Source organism: Coffea arabica, chromosome 6e, assembly GCF_036785885.1.
Source record: "Coffea arabica cultivar ET-39 chromosome 6e, Coffea Arabica ET-39 HiFi, whole genome shotgun sequence".
NCBI lineage: Eukaryota > Viridiplantae > Streptophyta > Magnoliopsida > Gentianales > Rubiaceae > Coffea > Coffea arabica.
In genome coordinates, this window is record NC_092321.1 from 26,914,597 (window position 1) to 26,927,938 (window position 13,342).

At 34.5% G+C, this 13,342-nt stretch overlaps 1 long non-coding RNA gene across 1 annotated transcript; it reads left to right on the top strand.

Moving 5' to 3' along the window:
* The first annotated feature begins 6,277 nt into the window (after positions 1-6,277).
* On the top strand, positions 6,278-7,681 carry LOC140010035 (uncharacterized). Its single transcript, XR_011817292.1, has 2 exons — positions 6,278-6,651; positions 7,333-7,681. It is a non-coding gene; the product is annotated as an uncharacterized lncRNA (long non-coding RNA).
* The last annotated feature ends 5,661 nt before the right edge of the window (positions 7,682-13,342 follow it).

Genomic DNA, 13,342 nt, shown 5'->3' on the forward strand with positions numbered 1-13,342 from the left:
AGGAGGCAGGCATGTCAAATGCTAAGCCTGTCGAAACTCCAATGGATCTCAATATTAAATTATTTCCAGGACAGGGGGAGCCACTTAAGGATCCTGGAAAGTATCGTAGGCTTGTGGGACGGTTGAACTATCTTACGGTAACACGTCCTGACATATCTTTTTCTGTCTCAGTGATCAGTCAGTTTTTAGATTCCCCGTGTGATACTCATTGAAATGCAGCTACCTGCATTCTCAAATATATCAAAGGAGCACCTGGCCAAGGATTGTTGTATACTGATAAAGGAAACATGCAAGTAATTGGTTACACTGATGCAGATTGGGCAGGATCACCTATTGATCGTCGTTCTACCACAGGCTATTGTATTCTGGTTGGTGGCAACTTAATATCTTGGAAAAATAAAAAACAAGATGTGGTTGCTAGATCCAGTGCTGAGGTTGAGTATCGAGCCATGGCTATGGCTACATGTGAGCTAATATGGCTTAAACAATTGCTCAATGAGTTGAATTTGGGGACTAGTGACCCAATGAAGTTGATTTGTGATAATCAAGCTGCACTCCACATTGCTTCCAATCCAGTCTTTCATGAGAGGACTAAGCACATTGAAGTTGATTGTCATTTTGTTAGAGAAAAATTGATCTCCAAAGTTATTGAGACAGGTTTCGTTAATTCAAGTGATCAACTTGCAGATTTTCTTACCAAGTCCCTAAGAGGTCCTTGTATAAAATATATATGTGGCAAGCTTGGTGCATATGATTTGTATGCTCCAACTTGAGGGGGAGTGTTGAATATACCTAGATCCGTGTGATATATTATACATCAATTATAGGGATTAGATAGCCTGATTATTAGCCTGATTATCCTAGTCTAATTATAGGAAGTAGATAGCTAATTATTCTAGCTTGATTTTAGGATCTAGATTATTTCAATCTTGTATATATATGTCAGTTGTACTACTCACACAAATATGAGAACAAATGTTATCCCAAAACATCTTCCTCTCTTGCTTCTTCTCTTATAGCAGTTAACTCCGTTCTATACATATCCGGAGTTGGTGACACAAGGGCAAGCCTTTAAGAGGCTTTGATTGGTACTACTAGGATCAAATACACACAAGACCATCTTTCGAAACTCAGACTAGTTATTGGGTAAGTTTGTAAGTTTACGATTTGAATGAGGTTACCTCTCTTTAGATTTACGATATTTGTCCCCTAGTCCAACTACTTGAACAAGTAGGTTCTGTGACGCCTTTGTTGCTATCCGGAACTTAACAAATGGAGAGGAATTTTTTTTAACCTCTTTACCGCTGACTTGGAAATTTGGATTTTATTATAGGGAACAGACAATGTTGCTTTCATTTTTCAAAAAATAGATATAATTGTTGTCCAATTTATGTTCTAATTTTCAAATTTTTGTTCGTAGAAGAGGCCATTTCATTTTCTTTGGGTTTATTTTATTATCAATTGATGAAATTGAACTTAAGTCCTCTCTTGTACTATATACTGGAATTGCATGCATATGGAGGAGGCCCGTTATTGCAGGCTCATTAGTGTTGCTACAAGTACATTACACTTGATAAAAGTGAAGTGATTTAACTATTATATTGTTGCAATGTCATAATGATTCAAGGTTTTTTTTACAACTATGAGCATGAGAACGTATACCTACTATGTGCTCTGATCAAGTGCAGCCGTTGGAGCACTACTAGTCCTTATGGAGCTTGGTGCGCACATATTTTTCAAAGTTGTAATCCTAATCTTTAATTCAAACAAGAATCATATGTACTAATTACTTGCCTCTTCATTTATTCTATGTAGGTGGAATGCTGAATTCGATCTACACAGGATTGCACAACATGTCCTACCTATATTTCGAGATCAGTTGATAGGCTTGCGTCCTGAAGAGGTATTATAATTATACTGTGACTTTGTTCTTAGACTTTGCCAGTGTACTGACCAAGCTAATAAAATATACAAACTTGTTCGAATAGCCTAACGGTATTTGATTCTCGCAAGATTGTGTTTGTTGGCAGGGAGTTTCCCTCCAGCTATAAGGCAGATTCTGTGGAACTTTTTTACAAAAAATTTGTAAAATATTAGAAATATGCCCAAAACTTATTATCTTTATTTCATTCGACAAAGTTGAGTGATGTATATGATAATTTGCCTACAGATGACACCGTAGAGTCCGATCACCAGGACCCACCAGCCAAACTGGATTCGATGAGGGTCATAGGCTACTGAGCACCATGTTGGCGCATCTACTCTAATCATACTTCAGACTCAATTCATGCAAGAGCACACTACATCCATTGGGCAATCTAGGTCCCCAGTTATTTTTTCGGAGTTTACATCTGGTGGGGACTTACATCATGATAGTTCTGAACAACATGCAGAATGTACAAATGAAGATTAGAGCATCAAAAATCGTGATGCTACACTAGAGTCATAGATTACTCAAGTCAGTACAGTAATGCTAGACCTGCCATGTCAAACACAAAGAATACGTAAACGTAGTGGATGTGGTACTCTTTAAAAATTTGGAGAGCATTGATAACACACTAATGATGTAGTTGTTGTATAAATTACATAAATCAGAATTACGAACTTTTTCATGTCATTTTCCGTTTATATGACATTTACTTCCACGAATGCTAGTACAACAATTTAATTAGGCATGTCTTATTTCTCATTTCATATGGGTACTCCTTTATACAAATCCAAAAACATTCATAAAATTATAAAGAAATGCTCTATTTCCATAAATAAAAATAATATAAAAAGGGGTAAAATACACTAACCTCTCTTCTAGTTAATACAAAAAGTTAGGTACTTCCTCTCGTCATTTCAAAATAACACAGACCTGCTACCTATGATATACTTCCTTTGTCGAATATTAGAGTCATTTTTTGAAAATCCAACTTTTTATGAAGATATGATAATCATTATGTCCAGATGAAATGACATTAGTAAATTAACAAAAGTGTCATTTAAATTCAAAATATTTTCTTGATAGATGTGTATGAGGATTTTAAAAAGTTGCTTTTTCAAATGGCAAGATTCGAAAGCATGCGTTAAATTTGAAATGGTGACTCTTATTTTAAAACATCAATAAAGTGAAAATATGAAAATAACACTGGGACAGAGGGAGTATTTAAATGTATAATTTTATCCTTTACCTTTTTTACTCATATTTTTCCTACTAAACATAAGAAAAAAGATTTAATACTCTCCTAGAAGAAAGTAAATTAATACTCTCCTAACATATTAACAAATTTATTTTAACTTTTTTATTTTGACTTATGAAAATATGGAAGCATACATGTGTAATTATTTCTTTACAAAAATTTATTAAAATAAAATGAGGTGTTTCCAACCCTATAATTATCAAATCTTTTAATATAGAAGAAGTATACATGTGTAGTTATTTCTGTACAAAGAATTATTTTGAATACAAATTTTTTGGGAGCTCGCATTTGCTAACTGCGAGCTCATGTGAGCTTTAAAAGTAAAAAAAAAAAATATTTAATTTCTTTGCTAAAAAAGATTTTTAAATAAGATTTCTCTGGGAGCTCACTTTTGATAAATACGAGAGCCAAAATAAAAATGATTGCAAGTTCTAAAATTAAATAAAATTTTCTAAGAGATCGCATTTATCAAATGCGAGCTCCAAAATAAAAATGATTTTCTAAATTTTCTAAGAATAAAAAAGATTTTTTAAATAAAATTTTCCTAGAGCTCGCAATTATCAAATGCGAGTTCCAAATATAAATGATTTTTAAATCGTATGTTTTGCAAGCTTGTATTTACTAAATGCAAGCTGTATAATAAGAAAAGATTTGAAATAAAATTTTACTCTATGTGCTCGCATTTACTAAATGAGAGCTCAAAATTAAAAAATAATTTTAAACAAAATTTTTTGGGCTCCAAAATAAAAATAATTTTTTAAACCCATTTCTCAGTTAAGATCGCATATTACTGGTCAGAACTCCACACCAAAATCACCCCTTTTGCATAAATGATTTTGAAGGGAAAATTATTCAACATATCTCTCACATTTTGTAAAACGACTTTTTTATCTCTCACTTTTAAAAGTGTAATTTTATGTCTTTTACAAATTTACATTAGTCAAATTTGGTTCCTATCTAGGTTTTCAACTAGTTTTTGGTCGAAATCCACTATATGCCTTGCATGTGATTATTTTTAGGGATAAAATTGTCAAATCACATTTCACATAATTTGATCCGTAGTCCTTCATATTTCATAAAATGAATTTATTCATCCCTTACATTTTACAAAATAAAATTTTTCGCCCTTGACATTTCATAAAAAAAAAAATTCATCCCTCATTATTCATGTATACGAATAGTTTTTTTTCTGTTTTTGAAAATCCATATATATGTCTATTTGATTTCATTTTAACAGTACAAATAGCATGTAATATATGTATATTTGATTTCACCTACAACTACAATATGTTTGTTCAAGTGAAATCAAATACACATATATTACATGTTATTCATACTATTCAGGTGAAATCAAATTGATATATATGGGTTTAAAAAAAATTATTTGTACACATGATCAATGAGAGATGAAAAAATTCATTTTGTGAAATGTGAGAGACGAAAAAATTTATTTTATGAAATACGAGAGACTATAGATCGAATTACGTAAAATTTGATTTGACAATTTTGTCTCTCAAAAATGATCACGTGCATGGCATGTGGTGGATTCCAGTAAAAAACTAATCGGAAACATAGGTAGGGATCAAATTTAGCCAATATAAATTTGTAAGGAACATAGAATTATACTTTTAAAAGTGAGGGACAAAAAAATTATTTTACAAAATGTGAGGAATGTTTTGAATGATTTTTCCATTTTGAAATTCATCATAAACTTGGAAATTTCTCTCAACGCAACAACCTAAACCAACTTTGTTCTGGGTTTTGCATTTGCTTTCCTTTCTCCTAATTCTTTCATGTTGAGGGCTAAGCTTTTCTCATCTGTTGACAATTATGTTTGTCTTTGTTTATTTGTGTGTTTCATGGTGGCTATGAGAGGCTGAGGTCATAGTAAAATGTTGAATGTGGTGTGGAGCTTAAAGTTGGGCTGGAATTTGGATTTTATGTATCTAAGAACCAATCTCATGAAGATTTTGATTGACAACTGCTAGCCGAGTTTTGGCTTCTAACAGTAGGTTATATCTTGATTTTCTTGTTAGACTTGGGCTTTTTGGCTCTATATTGTGGCAGTTTGAGGGTATCGGCACTGTTGTTTCTAAAGATTTAGGGGAGTGTTGTCACATGTGTAACGCGCCAAGTCCACAGGGTGATTCAAGTGACTGTTGAACTGAAACTACCGATTTAAAATGGGAAATCTAAGTTATTCAGTTGCCCATGGGTCAGAGGTAATATACTCTTCCTTTCTCCTCTTCCGTCCCAATGTGGGACATTTAAAATTTTCCATTCCCATCCAATGTGGCATTTAGTCTTGTAGGCTCTAGAGGTGGCTCCCATCGAATGTGGCGCTTAGCCTAGCATAGAATTTAACTATTTCATACTTCCTTGTGTAGTTGTGACATTTAGTCCCATGAGTTCTAGAGGTGACCCTCATCGAATGTAGCACTTAACCCTTGTCCAATGTGATACTTAGTTCCACAAGTTATAGAGGTGACTCCCATCGAATGTGGCACTTAGCCCCGCACAGTACTTAACTCCTTTGTACTTCCTTGCATGATCATAACCATAGCACAACTTTGTTCTTTCGCACTTCCTTGCATAGTCAGAACTATAACACCACTAATCATAGAGGTGGCTCTCGTCTAATGTGGCACTTAGAAGTAGTTGGAACCATAACACCACTGGCTTTAGAGATTGCTCTCGTCCAATGTGGCATTTAGTCTTGTAGGTTCTAGTGGCGACCCTTATCGTATACGACACCTGTAGACACCAAATTTTTGTCATTTTTAATATTTTCATAAATTTTTCTATTTAATGAGTTATTTATTTTCTTACATTTTAATGTGTATTTTTCTCATTTTTGTAGGTTTATTTTAGGAAAAAGAAAAACAAACAAACAAAAAAAAAGAAAGAAGAAAATCAAGAAATCAAAAATCATCCTAATCATTTTTGTTTCACCAAAACCACTATTAACCCATTTTTACGCTCCATCCTCATTTGACCTTTCTTCTCATTTTGGTAAAAATCCATCATGTTATTTCATGCATATTTTTTGTCATTTGGAAAACCATCATTTTGACTAACCAAACACACAAACTCCACTTTTGGCTCCCAATATACATCTCTCGGCTCTCTCCCTCACAAGACAAGACAAGCCAAAAAAAAGAAAACACTCCACTCTTCCTGCCTCAAAAACTCTCTCTTGGCCTTGGCTGATTTCTCTCAACGGGCAGAGGACAAAAATAGAGGAGAAGAAAAAAAAAAGGGAATGCTCCACTCTCTCCCCACTTCGGCCTTTCCTGGAGCTCCCAACAAAAAACACTGACAGAGGAAAGAAAAGAGGGCTCTCAGTTGAGAGCTTCTTCCGGGCTTCCAGACGAAAGCCACAGATGAAAAAAGGGGAAGCTTGGGAGCTTGCTACTAGTGCCATTACCACCACCACTGCCATAATAATCTCCATTGTAAAACCATTGTAAGTCTTTCCTTTTATTTTTTGTTTTGATTCCAACGAGATAGCTCCTGGAAATTTGGCAAAGATTTAGTTGATCCTTATTTTAATGCAAACTGATTCGATTTTTTTTTCTTCTTTTCTTCGACTTTGATGATCAATAATTTTGTGGGTTTTGTGAAATAAATTGGTTGCTGGTGTTGTTGTATTTTTTCGGAATAAGCCATGAACAAAAATTAAGAAAAGAGAAATGGCATTGTAAATGCCTTGTTTGTGTTTGATAAAATGCCACAATGAAAATATGAGTTAAGTTAGTGAATATTTTTTGCATATTTTCGTCAAAATAGGTGATTGTAGCTGGCACAAGGTTCGAAAATGTTGAATTATCTAAAATTTTTGGAGTTTTGAGCTTTACAGGCATTGAAGTGTTTTTCTTCATTTAGGGGCTGTTTTTGCTTTAATTTAGGCTTTTTATGTTGTTTCTTGTCAAATTAAAATCATAGTTGTATTGTAGAAGTTGTAAGGAGTGTTATGGTATAATTATTATGATTTTTAGTGAAAGATATGGTGATTTCAAAAAATAAAATTGGGCTTTTGCTATTTTGGCCACTTTCAAGTCATTTTTTTGTAAAACTAACTTAAAAAATGGAATCTACGCGAAAAATCTGAGTTGGGGTGTGTATTTTGGAAATTTTTTTGTGAAAGGAGAAGTCGCCGGCGATCGGTGGTGGCGGCGCCGCCGGCAGCCTCCATGGCCGCTGGTTGAAGAAGCTTCAGTTGGCCAGACAAGAAGGAGAAGAAACGGAAGGGAAGAAGAAGAGAAAAGAAAGAAAGAAAAAGAAAAGAAGAGAAAAGAAAGAAAGAAAAAGAAAAGAAGAGAAAAAAAAGGTTTGGGCTAATGTTTTATTTTTAGGTGGGCTCGTGGTTATTTTTGGTTGGGTTTTGGGATGGGTTTCGGTTTATTTCTTTTAGATTTCGGTTTGGGTTCGGAGGTCAGAATCTATGCATTTTTTGATTGGACTTGACTGATAAAAAAATGGGCTGGCTTGCTTGCTTCTCTTGAACTTTCGGCTGGGCTTAGGAATTTCGGCCCAAGCAACAATAAAAAGAAAGGCCCGATGCCTTTTTCTTGACAGAAACTAAAATTTTCACTTTAGCCCTTGATCTTTGGGATAGTTTTATTGTGGCCCAGAACATTTTAAATTTCTTTCACTTAGGTCCTTAAATTAATTACACTTTGGTTCCTGAACTTATCTTCCATTTCATTTTGGCCCCTAAACTTTAGAAAATTATATTTTTAACCCCAAAAGTTTTTCAATTTCTGTAATTTATTCCCTAGTGAATTTTGACTCTTTTTATTATGATTATTTCTTTTCTTTAATAGCTAATAATGTTACTTTTGAATATATTTAACTTGTAATTTTTAAATATTCTTAAGTTTCTTTATATTTGACATATTAATGTGAATTTAGTATTTTTATCATTATTATTACTTTCAATTAAATTGGTGCCATGATTCTTTTGTTCATTTTGAGTATAAATAGAGTAATCTGACTCCATTTAGTCACCATTTCGAAAGGGAGGTACCGCTATTATTATTATTTCAATGTCAATTACGTGTTCTTACGTGCTTCTACGTGTTCCTATGTGTTTATATATTTTTATATGTTTTATTTATTTGATTTAAATATTCATTCAAATTTTCTTATGTTTGTTTAGTTAATTTTTATAATTATTTGAGAGGCATTTAAATACCTCAAAAATGTAATAGATAGGATAACTAGATTTGTTTTATTATATTTTCCCATTTTAGATTGTAATTAGGTCCTCTATTGTAATAGATAAGGTAGATAGGATTTTTTATTTTCCCATTTTAAATTGTAGTTAGATTCCCCACTGTAATAGGTAGGTTTTTGCGTGTTATGTGGCTTATGTGTTATGTGCTTTATCCGCTTTTCTTAAGATTTTTGCATCTAGATATTATGTTTATGTGTTATGTGCTACGTACTTATACATGTTTATTTGTTTTAATTTATGCCTTATTTGTCTTGCTATGTATTAAGAATGCATGACGTCACCACACTAGTCCAATGCTAGTTGTGGCTTCTCCCTCCGTTTACTTGCTAGTCCAACGCTAGTAAGGATTTTTAGAAATGGATTAGTCCAACGTTAGACCCTTAGATCGTTCGTACATAGATTCATTTTTGTGTGATATTCATTACATTTTCATGTATATTTTTTATTTTTGGGATCTTTTCTCATTTGCATGATATTGCCTATTATATTATTCTCTATCCTCTATATGTGTTAATCATATCATTTAGGATTGCACCTCATTTAAGAAATTGTAAAATAAGTAAGTTCATTTGCTTGTTCATGTTAGGAGAATTATTCTTCAAGCATAGGAAATGAGTGATAATAACTTTTTAGTTTAAATACCCTATTAATTCCTGTATAAGAAAATTATGTCACGAGTTTTTGCCTCTCATACCCATTATGTTGCATTCCCTATTCTTTGGCCACTTATATCTAGATATATAATTTCAGTTTCTTTTCTTTTTTTTTGAATTTCATTCATGCATGCTTGTGACCCCTTCAAGGAATTATTTTGACCTTCACAATTAATGCGATTGGTATCAATTAAACCCCTGAATGGATATTTTGTCCCTTTCGATATTTTATAAATTTAGATTTGCATCCATGTAGGAAACATCCAAATGTGATAAAATTAAGGGTTAGATTAGGAAAATTTTGACTAAACCTCGCAACTAGCTTATATTAGATTGAAAGGGTGCCTTAGATTTGAGTTAATCGAGCATTTGCCTTCCCTCTCTTCAACCGTGACTCCCGAACTCATTTTCTCTTATTTTTCAAAGACCTGGAGTTGTCGAAAAAGGTTTTATTTTATTTTATTTTATTTTTGTCAAAAATATTTTTAGGGTGACTTGGTACACCCAAAATTCAATACCAAGTGGCGACTCCTATTTTTTTCTTAAAAATCCTTTTAGACTAAATTTTGGATTCAAATTGTCGCATTTTTTAAAATCCCATTCTAGGTCCTTTTCACTTATTCTTAAATAAAAATCACATCTTTTGCAAACACTTTATTTTCCATAGCAAAAAATGGGGCGCGACAACTTGGCGACTCCACTGGGGACGCTAGAGAGTCCAAGCACTTAGTTTAGTTGTCTTTTCTCTTTTTAACTCTTTTATTTATCATATTTGGATGTTTTAGGTTGCATTTTTCTTTTTTAGGATGTTTTGCGTTTCATACTCGTATTCGTTCATCGTTCCTTGTGTATGTGATGAATGGTTTATGTATTTATTTTTGTTTATTTACTTATTCGTATCGCGCTTTGCATTTGGGGTGGGGAATATTACCTTAGAACCTTCACGTACATTTAATGTTAATCCCTTCCCTCAAAGAAGCATTTCATACGTGCATACGTTATTTATTTACAACCCTACATCTTATTTTCTTTTTAGTGGTTGTCACACCACTCCTCCCTGATAGGATTAGGATCGATTCATTTGGACATGTGGCCGTGGCACGACGTGCACGTAGCAATGTTTGAGGGATCACTCAAGCCACCGACCGAAGGCCTTGGGATTGATGACCCTTCGCCTCTTGATTTGAAGGCTTGGGAGTCTGAATCTTATCGAGTCTAGATGCATTAGTAAGTCAAACCTTATGCATCCATATTAGAAATTACCTAGGATAGAGTCAACCTTATCCAATTAGTAACATTAGACACGAGGGGAGGGATTCCACCCTTCTTTCTTTGCTTTATTTATATTCCATTCTTGTATCATATTTTGTCCCAACGTGCTATGTGTTATGTATTGAACTAACATCTCCTTGTTTTCTCTTTTTCTGCATACACAAACCTTAGAAATAAGAGTCCTGACGTGGTATTCGTTAAGGACAGACCGCCTTTTGTAAATAGCACGTCTAAATTTCAGTCCATCGCATGTATAAATATACACATGTCATTTTAGCTTTACCCTGGCATCTAAATGGGGTACCCTTAGATCATGTTTCAATAACTGTATTGCACATTTATTCATTTAATAAACTGGCATCATGCATTAACCCTAGAGGGAATGCCATTTAGGGAATTACATTTTAGGAATGTACCAACCTTGTTTTCACTGGGTAATTAATCTTCTATGGGATATTCATGTTTAAATTTTTGTAAAACTGGAGAAGTGAGACCTGTAGGTAAGGTATTTAATCGAGGTTACGTGCTTCAGATGGACAGATCTCAATGAATTAGTCAACTATTAGCGGCTCCAATAGAGGTTCGAAGATGGCCAGGGCTTCTCTCATTTAGTGAGATCAATCAAGTTGCCTCCTACCTCGGGCCAATTGGAGATTTCAAAGACATTGAATTAGATGGGTATTTGGTAGAAGGTTTAATTCAACTGTGGGATCCCAACGGCTCAACATTTAGGATAGGAAACAAGGAGCTGACTCTGACAATTGAAGAGGTAGCCGGTCTTCTGAATTTGCCAGTAATGGGTACAGCAGTGATATTTTCAATTGCTTCTGGCAACATCGAATTCTGTCATTTTACTGGATTAAAAAAGTCTGTAGTGCGAGGATCAGATCAAATCATAGATGTAAAATTTTTGTTTGACAGATTCGCAATGAAAGATGGATTTGATAAGCATTCGAAGGATTTTTCATTTACATCTAAGGCAACATGGGAATGTAAGAGGCCACTGGTGTACGGACTTGTGATGGCAGGGATTTATTTGTTTCCTAGAAAAGATAAGAAAATTGGTTTCAAAATCACTAAACTCTTGTTTGATTTATTTTTTGGGATTAAGGATCGACAAGCCTATATAGTACCGACTGTATTGGCTGATATTCTTGTTGCATGTATTAATTGTCAAAAAGGGTCAAAATTCTTTTATGGGCCAAATCGAATCTTACATATTGGGTCATGGAACACTTTCGGAGACAGTTGCCTGCTCCTGATGGTCTACTGTTGATTGGGTATAATTGGATAGCTACCCATCATAAAAGGGTTGACAAAAGCAATTTTGTTAAGAAATGTATCAGAATGGTTGGACTTTTTTAGGGTAATGGCAGATCAAAAGATTAGATGGGTACTAGACTGAACCGACTGTTACAACCTTGCTCTGTGCGCTAAGTCATTAGATTTTATACCGCTATTGGGAACTCAAGGCATCATGACATACACTTCAAAAAGGTTTCTTAGACAGTTAGGGTGTATTCAAAGAGTACCACTCACACCTAATTTGATCGATTTCACCATCAGTTTTGACAAAAGGATCTGTTCGAACAAAATTCCAATGAAAATGCCAATTGTCGAAACATGGGGAACATTGTCCGATGATGAGGAGATCGCTTATGTTCCACAACTCAAGCAGATGGCTTTAGTTACCCCTCAATACGAGGAGTGACTCAGAGAATCTAATGTTGAGCGACCACTGATGGAACAGTTCCGAGGAAGTCAAGAAATTAATGGCTATCATTGAGGCGAAAGATAGAGAAAATGCACAATTAAGGCAATCTGTGGACGTGAATAAGGGTTTGGCAGAGAAGAATAAAAGACTGTGTGAAGAAATGCAAGAAAAACACCAAGAGTTGAAAAGAAAGTATGGCAAATTGTATGATCAAGTTGAACAAATACAGAATCCCTATTCCAGAGAGTCAAAAGACGTTGTGATAGATAGATTGAAGAAGTTTAATAATCTTGTACGAAATCAACTTCGAGAAATGATGTAGATGATGTATGAGATTTTGAAATTTATCAATGAAATGATTCTTATCTTTTGCAAGGTTATTTTCGAAACACAGGTTTGGTGAACATGCCTCACTTCGAAGGTGTTGCATCATATTAGGCTTACTCTTGGCAGAAAAGGGCTCTCCATAGGACATGCATCTGAATTATTTAAATATTTCCTAAATATTTTCTTTTTTCTTTTTTTTTTCTTCTTTCTTTCTTTCTTTCGAAATAAAAATTCGGCAGGTCTAGTCAAGAATAAATTTCTGAACCAGTTTCTCCTTTAATCTCTCAGGTATTTTAAACATACTTTCACGAAGGAGCCCCATCATAACCAAGTCTCGAAGTAGAGCCTTGAGACAACCTGTAAACATGAGTTCAGTGCCAGAAACTTCGGAAAGATCTGCTATAGTTACGTCACTGGACTTCATAGCATTGGGAGCTCAGTTAAGTGAGGTACTTGGCAAGTTCAATGAGTTAAGTGCTGAAATGGCCACACAGAGGCGTGTAATTGATCAGTTGGTCGCAAGCAACAGTGGTGGTGGTGTCCCGAACGACCATGAACTTGTCGATAATCACCCACCTGCATAAGACTATCAACCACCCCACACATCCAATACCCAAATAATTTTCCTTCCTCATTTCGCTAATCTTCTTGAAAATACCTTTACCCGACTAAATTCAGACTTTTCCTATATGCATCCGAATTATATATTGATGAATCTAACCAGTAGTCAAATCCCTCAAACCCATCCACAAACCAATCTGAACGTTCCCCTCAACCCTCAGGGACCCTACCACCACATTACAGAGTCTTTTGTACTGGATACGGCATCTCAAAGGAAGGCGGCGATAGAAGAACAACCGGTACCTATTGACAAGGACCTATTGAGAAGGTTGGACCGATTCGATGATTTTATGAAAAAGAATCAAGGATTGAGCAGGCATGGTGGATCAGA